Source organism: Felis catus, chromosome X, assembly GCF_018350175.1.
Source record: "Felis catus isolate Fca126 chromosome X, F.catus_Fca126_mat1.0, whole genome shotgun sequence".
In the NCBI taxonomy this organism is placed as follows: Eukaryota; Metazoa; Chordata; class Mammalia; order Carnivora; family Felidae; genus Felis; species Felis catus.
Window position 1 is genome coordinate 26,775,250 of NC_058386.1, and position 16,394 is coordinate 26,791,643.

Sequence of the window (16,394 nt, forward strand, 5' to 3'; positions counted from 1 at the left end):
TGTAAAGTCTTATTCTCCTGCTTGAATACGTCAACAACATCCTCCTGTCAGTGGATATTTAAGTACTTTCCAACCTTTACTATTATAAACAGAGATGCAATTAACTTCCTTCTGTCTCCTTGGATACCTGTTTAACTTTGTACATGGCATCCCGCAGTACACAAATTTCAGATTGTTTTTTTAATGTTTATTTTTGAGACAGAGAGAGAGCGTGAGCAGGGGAGGGGCAGAGAGACAGGGAGACACAGAATCCCAAGCAGGCTCCGGGCTCTGAGCTGCCAGCACAGAGCCCGACGCGGGGCTCGAACTCACGAGCTGTGAGATCATGACCTGAGCCGAAGTCGGACGCCTGACCAACTGAGCCGCCTAGGCCCCCCATGTAGTACGCAAATTTCGAATTTCAATATATCCTCTGTGTGTTCTGCTGCTTTTGAGAAAAATCTTCCTTACACCTACGGTGTCAAGTTAAAAATTTGGGGTTTTTTTTTTTTTTTTGGTTTGTTTTTACACTTAGAACTTCACCCGGACTCTTTTGTGGCTGCTGTAAAGACACGATCTGATTTTACTCCCCATCCCACAGAGAAGTGAAGCCAGCCCCTTTCACTAACAAGTCCATCTTTTCGTCACTCCTTTCTAACGGTAGCTCTGCAATACCTCAAGCCCTCGTAAGTACACCAGTGTGCTTCTGGGCCTGTTCTGCTGGTCTATTTTTATGTTGCCATGCAGATGGCACACCACCACTTGAAATAAATGGGTGTCTGGTAAGGCCACCTGCTGTGTCCTGCCTTAATGGTGTCTTGGCTCTTCTTGTTGAAATTTGGGGTTTCAGTGACATTGGATGGATACAGAGTCAACACGGAAGAAGTCACTAGCTGTTATCCCATGATCACATCCAAGACTTTACTCCAGTCTGACTTTGCATCCATTAATGACACTCTGCCATCCACTGGGTTTTACTCCAGCTCCTCAGGTTGAATGCTGAAACCACACTTGTTTTTTTTAAATAAATCCATTTAAGACTGTAGATTTCCTTCTTGCTTTAGAATTGCCCAGAGTACAGTTCCAACTGAGGACACTTCTCCTGTTGGCTACCGTGTGCCTGATTACGACTCTCTATCTCTTTCTTGTAGTTCCGGTAAAAACCAAAATAAGATGAAGTATCATGTGTGAACAATGGGTATCTGGCCTCAGTTGAGAGAACTTCCTCTCCACAAATGTGGGAGGTCTAGATCTCTGAGAAAATCCATGAGATACAAGCTAAGTGTTCCCCCTGCCCAGTCTGAGAAAGTGAGATCATCATGTGACCAGGTTTCTAGCCACGGAAATATTTCCTGTGGTTCCCTATCTGAACTGAAAGATCCACAGGGGATGGCATGTCCTCCAAGATGCTGGATCTCCACAGTGGAGAAGACCTAAAACCCAATCTATTCCTTTTCTTTGTAAAGCTCTATCCTGGACCTAACTTTACAGGGTTTCTAGAAGTGGTGGAAAGTCACGTGGGAAATCAATACGTGATCTTTTAGACTGAAATCCTATCTATCTGCCATCACGCTTCAAGGAAAGCTGTGTTTGCACTGTTTCAAGGCAAGCTGCTTTGACCAAGCCGTAACAAGACGACTTCTCAAAACAAGTTTACCCTAAGCCAGACTCTGCACGTCAGTCCTGAAGGTGGGAACCGATATATGTAGTTATTGACATTAATTAAATCCAATGCCTGACTCTTGAAAAATGTTTCTGTGAACTTGAAGCAGCATCCAGTGTTTACAAGGTTTCATCGGAGAGGAATCACCTTTCTTCCTCCTTGCAGTCACTACAAGCAATCCAACTTCGCCGAGAAGTCCCAACTAATATCACCTTTTAACGTAGAATCCCCTTCAAAGATTCTTCTTTCTGAAAACACTATTTTTTAGATGTGGACTTGAGGACAGGACCGCAAACGATTACCATCTTCTGACGTGCTCTTCTCAGAGATACAGGTAAGTGACTACATTTTCTAGAGAGGTCTTCCCTGGTATCTTGATCTTCTGGATCTAGCTGTCCAAAGAGCTCTTTTTTTTTTTTTTTTAATGAGTTCATTATAAGTGTCTTTGTTCAGAAAACATGGCTTGGTGTATACAACATGATTACATTTCTGTTTTTATGTTTGCCAGTGAAAACCAGAAACGGTTTACTTGAATCTGCCAGGGCTCGCCAAAGCTGGGCTGTAAAGAATATCAATGACTCTACAGAGGCCCCTTCTTGCCTTCCCAGATGTTGGAAATTCCTCTCAGGGGACCATTTCCTTAAAGACTCCTATCCTTCTTCAGCTCTGGAAGATTCTCAGCTATTGTGACTTCAAATACTGCTTCTCTGCCATTTCCTCCATGTTCTTCGAAAGCGCCTACTAGATGTATTTTGGAGCCTGGTGGTGAATTCTGTCTCTCTTGATTGCTCATTTCTTTTAATGTCCTTATCTTCTCTGATGGGGTAAAGTCTAGAATTTGTCTTATTTTTTTAAGTTGACGGATTTATTTTGAGAGAGAGAAGGAGCAAATCCCAAGCAGGCCCTGCACTGTCAATGGGGAGCTAGACATGGGGCTCTGGCTCATGAACCACGAGCTCACGACCTGAGCCTAAATTAAGAGTCAGGCTTCACAGCTTAACCAACTGAGCCACCCAGGTGCCCCTAGAGTTGGTCCTTATCTATTCCTTCTCCTTCTGAACGTGGCTCTGTCAGGTAATTTTATGACTGGGCCCACTCAGGGCCTCCCGTCTAGAGCTAGACCTGCCATTGGTAGTTGATAGATTGATACGAATGCACTTATAGATCACTTTGTCACCAGGCCGACAGGGTTCAGGTCCTGGTTTCAAGGCTGCGTAGCGATGATCTCCTTGGCGACTGCAAACCCCGCCTCTTCCCCTTGGAGCATAACGCTGCATCCCTGGCTGCAGGTAAGTGAGGCGGTCCAAACTGTTCTTTGTTCACTCCAAGTACACGTCTCTACGTGTGTTTGTGGAGCCCTGGTTTTAAATGCCTGGCTCGGGGCCCCTACCTTTTAAGGGGAGTTTTAATTCCTGTTACTATAGCAGGAACTGAAGGTGCACTTAGTCATCTGTACACGCTGCTCCGTACGTGCGGGTTTTCTTCTTTTCATTCCATCCGTCAGCCACCACTGGATCAACGCTAGAAGCAGGGGAAGGTGGCTGAAACCAAGGGCTAATGTCGTGTGCATGAGCAGCCTCCCAGGACATGTTGATTTTATAGATGTAGGATCAGTGTTCCCTCAGTATTCATTCCAACAGAAATTTACCAGGACAGGATTAAATGAGCCCAACAAGTGCCTTTCTCCTAAACACACAGGTGACACGCATAAATCTTCCATTAAGCTCAATCACAAACTTGACTTCCAGGGACTAGTTTTTCCTCCTAAGACTCTGAAGCAGGATAAGCTGTCAGGCCACAGGTTCAAAAAGAGCTCAAAAGAGGGACCTTGGCCAGAAACCACGTAAAATACCAAGTATTTGAAAAAGTGATGTGTGACGTGTTGAATTAAGAGATAACTTTTCCTAACACATGGAGTCCGGGTTGCGGCGTCGTTAGGGCCTATTTTTGCGACAGGAAAGAGCAAAACAGGGAAATACTTATTTTCTGATCTTGAAGAGTATCTGTGCCAGTGCCTTTTAAAGTTCATCATAACGCTAGGTTTTTTGGACACATTGTAGGGGAGATCGTTCCCATACAAGACCAATAGAATACTTACCTCAGTTCCAAGGGGAGTTGTTTTAAAGCTCAACCACAAATACTGGCTGTCAATTTATAGACTGCTAGCAATGTATATCGTGTTCTTGAAGTTGTACATCTCACCCCTCTCAATTCTCTCATTAGAATGTATTTATGATGTCATTTCAATAGAAACGAATGTATGTCAGCAATCGGATGACGACTCCAGGGAGAATCTATTTACGCTCTTGATTATCTGGTAAGTTATAGTTCTCTGGTAGCTCCCTAAAGAACACTAATTCAAATTCACCGCACATGGCTTTTGTCACCAGAATTTCTTCCGGCAGCCAGTCCTCCTGAAAAGAAGGCTCCCATTATTAAGTTCTTATTCTCCGTACAGCTTTAAAAAAAAATCCCTCCGGCCGACAATTATGTAGATGCATCTGATTATTTTAGGTCATCCAGTGGACAAGCATGGGTGTCCAGATACAAATTGACATTAAAAATTTTCTCTTCCAGTGCACGTGGAACATTCTCCAAGACAGATCACGTGTTAGGCCACAAAACAAGTCTCAACAAGTTTAACAAGACTGAAATCTGACCACAAGGGTACGTAACTAGAAATCAATTGCAAGAAAAAAATACTGGAAAGACACAAACACGTGGAAAGTAAACCACGAATGGGTCAACCAAAAATTCAAAGACGAAAAAAAAAATACATAGAAATGAAAATGGGAACAGAATGGTTCAAAATCTTTGAGCCACAGCAAGAGAAATTCTAAGAGGAAAACGTACAGGGATACAGGCCTACTTCTAGAAACACGCAAAGTCCCAAATAAACGAACCTACAACTGAAGGAACTAGAAAAGGAAAAACCAACAATACCCAACAAAGTCCAAAGTTAGTAGAGCGAAGGAAATAATAAAGATCAGAGTGGCATGAATGAAACAGACGAAAAAACCAGAACAGATCAATGAAACCAGGGGCTGGTTCTTGGAAACGTTGAACAAAATTGCTATAAACCTTTAGCCAGACTCATCAAGAAAAAAGAGTACACAAATAAAACCAGAAATGAAAGGGGATAAAGAACAGCCAACATGACAGAAATAAAAAGAATTACATACCAATAAATTGGACAACCTCAAATGAATGGATAGGCTCCTGGAAAACTACAGTCTCTCAAAACTGACTTAGGAAGAAACAAAGTTTGACTACGTCGATCAGCAGTACTGAAAATGAATCAGTAATCAAAAAAACTCCCAACAAACAAAAGTCTGGGACCAGACGGCCTCACGGGTATTTTATATTAAACATTTTTTTTTATTAAAAAAAGTTTTTTTAATGTTTCTTTTTTTTTTTTTTGAGAGACGGAGTGCGAGCAGGGGAGGGGCAGACACAAAATCTGAAGCAGGCTCCAGGCTTTGAGCTGTCAGCACAGAGCCCAACGTGGGGCTTGAACCCGTGGACCCTGAGATCATGACCTGAGCCGAAGTCAGACGCTTAACCGACTGAGCCACTCAGGTGCCCCTTTATTAGAACTAATACCTGTTGTTAAAAAAAAAAAAAAAATTCCAAAGAAAAAGGAAATTACAGGCCCAATATCCCTGATAAACACAGATGAAAAAATCTTCCACAAAATTGAGCAAACGATACACCACATTATGAAAATGAAGGATAAAAGCCTTATGATTATTCCAATAGATGAAGCAAAAGCATTTGACAAACCTTAACATCCATTCATGATACAACCTCTCAACAAAGTGGGCTTAGAGAGAACACACTGCAACATAAGAAAGGCCATATATGACAAACCCACAGCTAACATCATAGTCACTGTGGGAACACTTTAGAGCTTTTCCTCTAATGTCTGGAACAAGACAAGGATGTCTCCTCTCACCACTTTTATTCAACATACTACTGGAAGTCCTGGCCACAGCAATCTGACAAGAAATAAAGGGCATCCAAACTGGAAGGAAGAAATATAACTGTCACTATTTACAGTGGACATGATACTATATAGGGAAAACCCTAAAGACTCCAAGAAGTAATGAATGAATTCACTAAAGTTGCAGGACACGAAAGGAATATGCGGCAATATGTTGCATTTCTATAGACTAATAACGGACTAGCAGAAAGTAAGAAAATCCCATTTGCAACAGCATCAAAAAGAATAAAATACCTAGGAATAAAATTTAACCGAGGAGGTGAAATGCTTGTACTCTGAAACCTCTAAGACTATGATGAAAGAGGTCACAGACAGATGCACAGATAGTCCATGTTCATGGACTGGAAAAATATTGTTAAAGCGTCCATACTACTCAAAGCAATCTACAAGATTCAAGGCAATCTCTATCAGAATACCAATAATATTTTTCACAGAAGTAGAACCCATAATCCCAAAATTTCTATGGAATCACAAAAGATCCTGAAAAGCCAAAGCAATCTTGAGAAAGAAGGACAAATCTGGTGGTAACAGAATCCCAGATTTCAAGTTACACTACAAAGCTAGGGCAATCAAAATAGTATTGTACCGGCACGAAAAAGGACACCGAGATCCCTGGAACAGAACAGAGAGCCCGGGAATAAACACACACTTGTATGGTCAATAGTCTACGACAAACGATCCAGGAATACCTAACGGGGAAAGATCATTTCTTCAATAAATGGTGCTGGGAAAACTGGACTGCTACCTGCCAGAGAATGAAATCCGACTATTTTCTTACTCCCTACATAAACATGAACTTAGGATGGCTTAAAGACCTAAATGTGAGATCTAAAGGAAAACACAGCCAACAATCTGTTGGACTTTGGCCTTAGCCACATTGTTGTGGATATGTCTCCTCAGGAAAGGGAAACAAAAGCAAAAATAAACTGCAACTACATCAAAGTGAAAAGCTTCTACACAGCAAAGGACATCACCAACCAACCAACCAACCAACCAGAAAACGTACTGAATGGGAAAAGATATTTGCAAATGATATATTAGAGAAGGGGTTAATACACATCATGTTTTAAACAACTCTTACAACTCAACACCAAAAAACCCCAAATAATCCAATTAAAACCGGGGCAAAGACCTTGCATACACTTTTTCTGAAGAAGACATACAGATAGCCAATGGGCCCATGAAAATAAGGTCTAACATCACCAATCATCAAGGAAATGCAAATCCGAACTGCAGCGAGATAGGACCTCACGCTTGTCAGAATGGCTATTATCAAAACACCAAGAAACAAGTGTTGGCGCAGAGGGGGAGAAAAAGGACCCCATGTGCACCCCTGGTGGGAATGTAAATTGGTACAGCCTCTGTGGAAGACGGTATGGAGTTTCCTCGAAAAATTCACAATTGTACTACCATACAGAACATCCAGGAATTCTACTTCTGGGCATTTGAAGAAAAGACTAACTCAGAAAGATGTATGCACCCCCATGTGTGCAGCAGCATTGTTTACAAGAGCAAAAAACACCCCACAAGTCCACTGAAAGAAACATAAAGATGTGGTGTATCAACACTGGAACATTAACCGTAACAAAGGAAAGCAATCTTGCTATTTGTGACAACACGGATGAACCTAGAGAGTATTATGCTTAGTGAAGTCAGTCAGACCGAGAAAGGCAAATACGCATAGGATTTCACTTATATGGGGAATCTAAAACACAATGGGAACAAATCCCAAACCGAACAGACTCATCAGTCCCAAGACCTAGTGGCTGCCTGAGGGGAGAAGTAGAGAGGCGAATGAGGTGAAGGGGATTAAGAGGGATCAACTTTCGGTTCTAAAATACCTCATGTGGATGAAAAGTACAGTATAGGGTTTGGGAGTATCGTCAATACTGGTAAGCTTAGCATCGGGGGCACCGCATGCTGTATAGAATTTCGAAATCACTATGTTGTACGTGTGAAACTAACACGACACTGTATGTCAATCACGCTTCAGTGCAACAATTCTAACTATGTCAGACACAAAAATAAACATATTTAAAAAGAACTCGTGAAAAATAGAACAGTGTGAAAGGACTGAGGTAACGTCAGTTACATATGAAAATGAGCAAATGAACATGTTGGCTCATGTTCTTTAGAACTTCAGAGACACTGCTCTACGAGCACTGAATGGTACTCTAGAATACAAGGTCACACGAAAGCAAAGTCCATTCTTAAGCATGGGGCACCAGGCTGGCTCAGTTGTAAGAGACTGCGACTCTTGATCTTGAGGTCATGAGTTCGAGCCACACCCTGACTGTACAGATGGCTTAAAAATAAATAACCTTAGGAAAATCTTCCGAAGCAATTAATGGACGAAAGAATCAAACTGGCCTTAGATCTACCTGCAGAGAACATGAAAGCACCTGGCCCCGCTAGCAATCCTAACTAGCTACATGCCAGTCAGGATAAAGAACATTATTACAACAACCTCTGTGAGTTTACAGAATTCAAGTGTTGAGTTCACGGTGGGTCATCTGCTCCTTAGATCGAACTTCATGCCATGTGTAATGACATAATTGCATAATGGTATTTCTTACCAGTAAGAGACACTGAACTGTATACCAACGCACGAGCACATACAGCGTCTATTACATCAAGAGGGAACAGCGACAAAGGTCTGCATCTAAAAAGATGAGGCCCACAGAAATCCAGCTTTACCCTCACACTTTATAAAAAGCAGCTCAGTCGTAGCCACCAATCTGGATCCAGGCGAATATAGTATATCATATAGAATTATCACAGCTACTATAAATCTAGCAAATGGGCAGTTTCTAAAAAAAAAAAAATGGGAAAGACAAGTTTTGCAAGGCTGAAGAATTTTAAAAACGGGCAACGGCACAGAGCTTTTTCCATTACGATAAATTTAAAGCTATACTGTAAAATCTTATCAAGCACCCAGTCAAAAATACTCCTAAACTAGACAGCAAAAGACATTAGTGCACCTTGGCATTACCAGTGTTAATTAAGGAGCAGCTCACAGGGTGGGAAGTGAAAGTAGGCCTATTTTAGGTCTGTCTTAAGCAAAAACAGGAAAAATGGCAGGACCCCCCGAGGCTCTTATTTCTAATCCTTCTCTCTTAACACTGTCATCCTTTCATGTATTCAGAGCTCTTAATTCCAACCCCTTTCCCACTGAAATTTGCTCAGCATAAAGGTCTTATGCAAGTCTATTACACCTTACTTGGCTCTTACAATAATGTACCATTTCTTCCAGTGATAGCTCCATTAAAAGAGATGTTGAAGCATGTACAGGAAAATTAGGTTGTTTTTGACACATCGCCGTTTTTGGTGCCTTTTACCATCCGTGGCTGAGGAGGGAATTAGAACATGGTTTGAGGGGTGGCTCACTTGGTTAAGCGTCCAACTCTTGGTTTGGGCTCAGGTCATGAGCTCACGGTTCAGGAGTTTGAGCCCCTGTCAGGCTCCCTGCCCCTCCCTCACTTGGGCGCTCGCTCGCTCGCTCCCTCGCTCGCAAAACGAATAAACATTAAAAAACAAGAACATGGTTTGAGCGCATGGTTTTCGAATCAGAAAGACCCTGATTCACGACTCGACTCTGCCATTTGCTGACTCTCTAGGCAAATGACTTAAGGATCCGTTTCATCAGGGTTAGGCATTAATGAGCCGGTATGTGGCCCATTTTCCGTATGTGCAGATGGCTCAGAACCATGGCCAGTTCCTTCTGTTCATTATTATTACTTCTTTCTCTCTACATTCTGTACTTTTCAGATTTAGAAATCTGGTGGGCTGAAAGCTTCCTACCAAAAAAAATAAATAAATTATCTGAAATGAAAGCTATCAACTAAAGCTTGGCAGAAAATAAACATATACAGTGCTTACAAATGGATTCTTCAGTATTTGTCTTCCTTCTCTATACATCACTTCTAGCTCCCTGCCCCCCAGTCAATACTGCACCAACCCCAGAATTTGGCCTTTTTTTTTTTTTTTTTTGTATTTTCCATCATCTGTGCTACAGTCAAGTGTATCACAGCTGAGCACCTAGGCAAAATAAAATCACTGAGCTAAAATCACTAGGAAGAGATTTCCTTTAAAATCATCAAACTATGGCCACCGATCATAAAATGTTCAGACCAGGTCTACAGGGTTAATGTATCTAGATGTACTCTGTTTTGGGGATATGCCCTTGACACATCAGGGGATACCTTACTTGAGTTCTAACAGAACCTGACAATATTCATTGGCTTTAGTTTATCTTCAATGACCTATTTTTCACAAATGCCTGATCGGGGACTAACACACTATCGTCTATAGAATAAATACATTAATCAAAATTTCAACAAAAGAAGAGAAAAAGTCATCAAAAATCTTAACTGTATACCTGGAAATAAGGCAGACAACAAAACCCAGAACAAAAATGACAGTGGCTACTCTTCACCATTCAAAAAGCACACTAGGATCGGAGAGGTTTTAGAAGTGAGGAATCTAGTCCCCAGGAATACTACCGTTGGGAGAAGTATGTTTCAATTTTCAGACAAATACAGTAAAGTATCAAACTTTCATTGTCTGTGGTCAGCAAAAAGCCCTAACAGTCGCTAGGAGAATCATAATTTTAAGCTTTGTGTGTCCCAGCTTGAGTCCCTCATGAGTAGTTAGACTCAGCCTTAAATTCTCCTAGTAAATTCATCTTGATGGCCTATTCTTCACTCCCTGGCACGTACTGCTCTATACTCTTGCCATATCTGATCCTATGGCCTCCTCTGTTACAATGACAGAAACTACAGAATCATTTCTGTAAAGCCAGCCCAGTCCTTGTACACGAATGTTCCTGGCAGCATTATCCATAATGGCCACTGAGTGGAAACAACCCAACTGTCCATCACCTGCTGAATGATGAGAAAATGGTGGCATATCTGTATCACGGAATATCATTCGGTAATAAAAAAGAATTGAGCACTAATACATGCTACCACATACATGTCTCTCTAAATATGCTACGTGAAAGAAACCACTTACACAAGACCACATATTGTAGGACTCCATTTGTATCAAACCTTTACAATGAGCATATCCATAGACACAGAAAATAAAGTAGCGACCGTCTCGGGCCGGAGCAGGGCTGTCTTGGGAGAAATGGACAGTGACTAAAAACGGGTGGAGGTTTCTTTTTGATTGTTCTAAAATTGTGTGCTGATGGGTGCACAACTCTGTGAATATACTACTGAAGACTGAATTATACAGTTTGGGTGAATTGCATGGTTATGGGAATTTATCTCAATAAAGCTCTTATAAAAAATTAAGTTCTAGGGGTGCCTGGGTGGGTCAGTCAGTTGGGCGTTCGACCCCAGTGTCACAGGGTCGAGCCCCTGCATTGGGCTCTGTACTGAGTGCGGAGCCTGCTAAAGATTCCCTCTCCCTCACTGAGATAAAAAAAAAAAAAATTAAGTTCTAAATTCAAAATCCTCTTCTGATAGCACACAAGGTATTTTCCCAGTGCAGAATAATTTTCTAATGCCCTCTGCTACTATGGAGGAATCAAGTTTAAGCCATTACGTAAAAGAAAAAAATGGTGTATACGTGCCTGCAGAATTAGCTATGCAGCTACTTCTCAATACTTTTAAAGGACGAATTTCAATAAGAGCCTAAAAATAAGCCCAGAAAATGCTCAAGTCTGGGTCAACCTCCACAACTTAGTTGTTTTCACTCTAACGGAAAATGATAGAACGACCTAAACAGGCATAATAAAAGGTCCGGGGAAAGAGCAGTAACGTCAGAGAGGAGAAAAACAAGGAAGACAGCCAAATATCGACGCCCCCAAACCCATCCTGGAACAGGAATATTCCAAAGGGTATTCATCCTTTCGTTTACCCAACACGTACTTGTACACCCAGCACCACAGAGATAAAGATGTATGAGACACTGTCCCTCACCTTTTACCTTCTGGTGGGATGGTGACAAGCCTTACCCTAATGCCCACTGACTGGGAATTGTGCTCAGCCCTAAAGCTCAAATTGCAGGTTATTTCAATCTTTGAAAAAAATCACTTTGATTTATTAGGAAATTATAGGGAAAGGATCATAGGGGTTTATTTATGCCCGAAAGTTAGCAGTCAGGGGGGTACCGTAAGCAACCCAGAATTGAGAGATGCAAAAAAGAGAGTCAACTTTAATTATAAAGATGGTTTGAAAGAAGGAAGAAGGATGTTTAGTTAGCTGCAGAAGCCATCCACTTAGCCAGTAGCACACGCCAGGAGCCCATTTCTAACTGGGCATACCCAATTACAATCAAGTACGCCAGGACATCCTTCATCTTCTTTCCATGCATCTTTTCCCCTAGAGGGCCCCTAACCTCTCCCGAGGCCTCCTCCAAGGCCACCACCCCACACGCCCCCAGACCCACTGGTCCTCAATCCAGACTGCTCTTACAAACTTCAGACCTGTCTTTTCAACAGTCTCCTGCATGTCTCCATCAGCCACGGGGTCCGTGAACTGGAACTTCCTAAGCCACACGATGTGGGTATAGTGACCGTGACCATTTACCCTCTAACATTTCAGTGTCAGAAAAAAAAGCCAGCTTGCTCAAGTAGCATTCCACTGAGCCACATAGCAGCGACCTATCTTTTACATTTACCCCTTAAGCTGTGGTCGAAATGAACACTGCATCAGCTTCTCTGTTACAAGTCACAGAAGAAACGTCTTCCCGTGAATTGGTAATACGCATTTGACTATTTCAGAGACCAGGAGCGGCCTCAGATAACAACGGGCCTTTGCATCTCACTACTCAAAAAAAAAAAAAAAAAAAAATTCAACAGCAATTGTGATAGAAGTAGAAGTGACTCTCGTTGGTGGACATCCTTGAGAATTCAATCAGATGAGAACATCTACGAACTCCATGGATCAAATTAATTTTGTCAAGTAAATGGTGGGAGTTCTTATTTAAATTAGTCTGATTGGAAAGCCAGGGTTACTCGCTGGGATATTCCACGAAAAGAGTACAAAGAATCTCCTATGGCCACGAGAGAGGATTTAATACCTATCTTTGAATTTTCCAGACTAAATCATTTTGGGGTCTGCATTTATACAACTTCACTACTGGAGCAAATCAAAAATAACCGCTGTGAGATACATCCAGGGTTCGTCTGCACAGACACCTCTTACAGCTACTTCCTCCAATGGCCCCCAAAAGACAAGGGCTGTAGACTTCTCACCAACCACGGGGGAGAGCCACATGTACTGTTTCGTTGCCTGGTTTTCACATCCAGTACAGATGTGAATTTCTTCCCCAATTGTGTGCCGCAGGAGATGACGGGTTCGGCTGAGGTCAAGGATGGGTCAATACTGGATTAAACAAATCTGATCCTGTTTCTTCTCGACCCCTCAAGGCAAGGGTGAATTAATCATGACTTTCCAAGGCAAGTGTTTCCAGAGCTTATCTGTCCCTGCAATCACTTCTTAAAGAGTATCTTAGAGGTATTCTGCAAAACACAGCATTTTAGGCGACAGTGCCCTTCTTCCACGGGGAAATGTCATCATTTCTTTGGCCTTTAATGTTAAGCTTTCCACAATTATCAAAGGCACTAGAAGCAACCCCGTAAAAATTTCTTTCAGCCTCTGTTATAAAAGTTATTGATAAGGACACTAGCCAGCGATTACGTCAAGGGTCAACAGTGTTTAAGTGTCCAGGACTGCTGGGGCGCCTGGGTGGCTCACTCGATTGAGCATCCGAACCCAGCTCAGGTCATGAGCTCACGGTTCATGAGTTCGAGCCCCGCATCAGGCTGCATGCTGACAGTTCAGAGCCTGCAGCCTGCCTCAGATTCTGTATCTCCCTCTCTCTCTGCTTCTGCCCCACTCACACTCTGTCTCTCTCTCTCTCTCCTCCTCAAAACATTTTTTAAAAAATTTAAAAAAATAGTCCAGGACCGCCCGAGTTTAAATCCAAGCCCCATTCCTTGCTAGCTCTATGATGTGTCCTTTGTTCTTGGTGCCACTGAGTCTTTATTTGGGAAGCACCTTCTCCTTCATAGTGTCATTGTAAGGATTAAATAAGATTGCACATGTACTTAGAACAGTCCCTGTCCTTAGCAAGGATATGGCGCTTAAACGACAGCTCTGTTTTTACTGTCGTTCCTATTTACAGCCAAGGAAGATGGTGTTTCCTTAGGAAGGTGCATGCTTCTTTCTTCCAACAATAAGAGATTGATACATCATGATGTTTCCTCTTATCCCACGGACTGTGGGGAAACTGGGATGAAATCTGAATCCCAGTTGTATCAACTATACTAACTATCCCTTCTATGTTCAATGATTTACTAGTTAGACTGTGGGAATCTTATTGTTTTTGTTTCTTTCCAATCCTTTTTGGAGAGCTAATACATAAAATCAGTATAGCAAATTGCCCCTTGAATCGCTTTGGACAAACAGAACTCAGGAGGCCCAGGCCACAGGTCTTTTTCTCTAGTCATTGACCTTCGTCCATCAGTAGCTTTTCCTGTGTGTACTGTGTTCTTTTGCTTGTTTCTGAATGATCATACCTCCCTGTTCCCCAATTTAAAATGTCCAAACCACCCAACTGCTGTCTCTTCCATCTCCCTTGTGGCCTCATTCATTCAGTGACCTTCCCATTCCTCCTCCCTTCTTCCCTTGACCACCACATCCTGAGCTCAGACCCTGGCCATTGTTCAGTGACATGTCTCCACTACCTTTCCAGCAAAAAGTAGAAAAGTCCTGGGGAAGTCCGATTTGGTCTTTATTTTCAACTCCAGTTTCGAAGGTCTCTCCAATCCCTCCCGACAGCCTTAATCACTGACCTCTGTGCCCCCTGAGCAGTGGTCACGATGCGCGTCAGAATTAGCGGTTTACAATTAGTTATTTGTATTTTAATGCCTTTTCTTCAGTTTTGAGCTCCAGGAAGGGAAGAACCGCGTCTTATTCATCTTTGTAGTCCTGGCAGTTTGCGAAACACACATTAAGCGTTCACTACCTATCCGCTGAACTGAATTGGAATTTTATCCTCAGGCCTGGAAAGCAGCTAAAGAAAGTCATGACCACAATCAATTCTAGGGCAGTAGGATGACACTGCAACGTGGGGCAAGAGGAGGACGAGGGGGTTGCTGAGGGATCTGAAAAGGCAAACTGGATCCTAAGAGCTTTACCTTTCATCCAGCCTGTTCGAGGGAGAGGGCAGCTGTACCTGTAATTCCTGAATATTCCTATCACCAGAAGGGTACTTGGTTTTTCCTCGAGTCCTTCATGACCATCCCGTTTCTTACGCCAAGAACCTAAGCTCACCAGGCGACTGAGTGACTTTGACCCTGATCTCTAAGATAAGTGATTGTGAGATAGGCGACCTATGTTCAGTCTCTGAACATCTCTTCCCCCTTTAAATAGATTAAGTGTTTGTACATAAATGCGATGGTGTCCCCCCGAAGAGGTTTAAGGCACCAGTAACACATGTTGTACAGCTAGACAGTTAAAAAGAGAATTAGGAACAAGGGAGAAATAAGTTGTCCTTCGGGGTTATCCATCCCCTTCCATGAATCGGTTAGGATGAACTGGTCCCCTTGGGCTTTGTTTTGATGAACTCAGGACAGACTGAAGGAAGTTGAGTTCACCGGACTGGTTAGTTAGAAACCGAGCCTCTGAATCGTGGTGACGGCACCCCCTGTGCCAGTATTCCCTGCCCAAGTAGAGCTACGTCGGTTGACTCCGGCATAGCTTATTAAGGCTATGGGTACGCCCTTCAGCTTTTCTTCACATGGTGGCTTTCCTCACCGGAACTGACCTTGGTTGTCCGACTGATGAGGGAAAACTCACTCCCTTTATCTAATCAAGCTCTGCAGGCCTTTGTTTTGGGGGTGCATGTTGCCAAGCGACCCGAAAGCCTAGTTCCATGCAATTCCTTGGATACTGCTACTCTTTTCCCCCAATCCAACTTTTCACAAAAATGTCCAGGCCAGCTATGAGAATCAGTCTCCGCTAATGACCCATGATGTCTACTGAACGCTGAACACTCATTCCATTCTCCTCCCCACCCCGGCTCCATACCCTAATATTCGTCGCCCACATGGTCTTCAAAGGTGGCCCTTCTCCCATTCAAACCCACACCTCCTCCTGTGCCCATAACCACTCTCGCTCCATCATTCCCAAGTTCTCCTCCCCTCTTCTTCTGGCAAATTCTTCCAGCGTGTACAAGTTACTAGGGACTGTTAAGTAAAAAAGAGAAGAAGACCGAGGTGACCCCTCCATGGTATTACTGTATGAAATAATCCCAACGACCACCAATATATTGGCAAACAATTGCATGTGTAGAGAGTAGCTATAAGGATACCTAAGAACTCAAGAAACGAACACCTTTGGAGCTGGGAACATGACAGCCAGGGGATAAAGTTGGAGAAAGACTCATTCTTCTCTGTATGCATGTCTGAACTATTTGGATTTCGTTTCATGTGCGTGATTACCTATTTTTCAAAAGGTAATTACACAGACATCTTCACGTTCAAATCTTCCAGAGTTCTACCAAGCCCAGAGTCGTCCTTCCACCACACTGGGTAGGCAAAGTTCACTCTTGTGGTTTCAAGTGCTACTTGGGAGCTGGTGACTCCTAGATCTAGTATCTCTGGAAGCTTCACAGTTGCATTTCTGACTGTCAGACATTAACCCGTGGATGTGTCACCAGCCCTTTAACTCAAGCCCTCCCACACCCCATTCCCTGTCTTCCAGCCACTTGACCCTTGAGGAAGGACGTCTATAA

At 42.7% G+C, this 16,394-nt stretch overlaps 1 protein-coding gene across 20 annotated transcripts in view; it reads right to left on the reverse strand.

Moving 5' to 3' along the window:
- The window catches only part of DMD (dystrophin), a 2,379,610-nt gene that overhangs the window by 33,990 nt on the left and 2,329,226 nt on the right, over nucleotides 1-16,394 (reverse strand). The gene's annotated exons all lie outside the window — the stretch shown is intronic.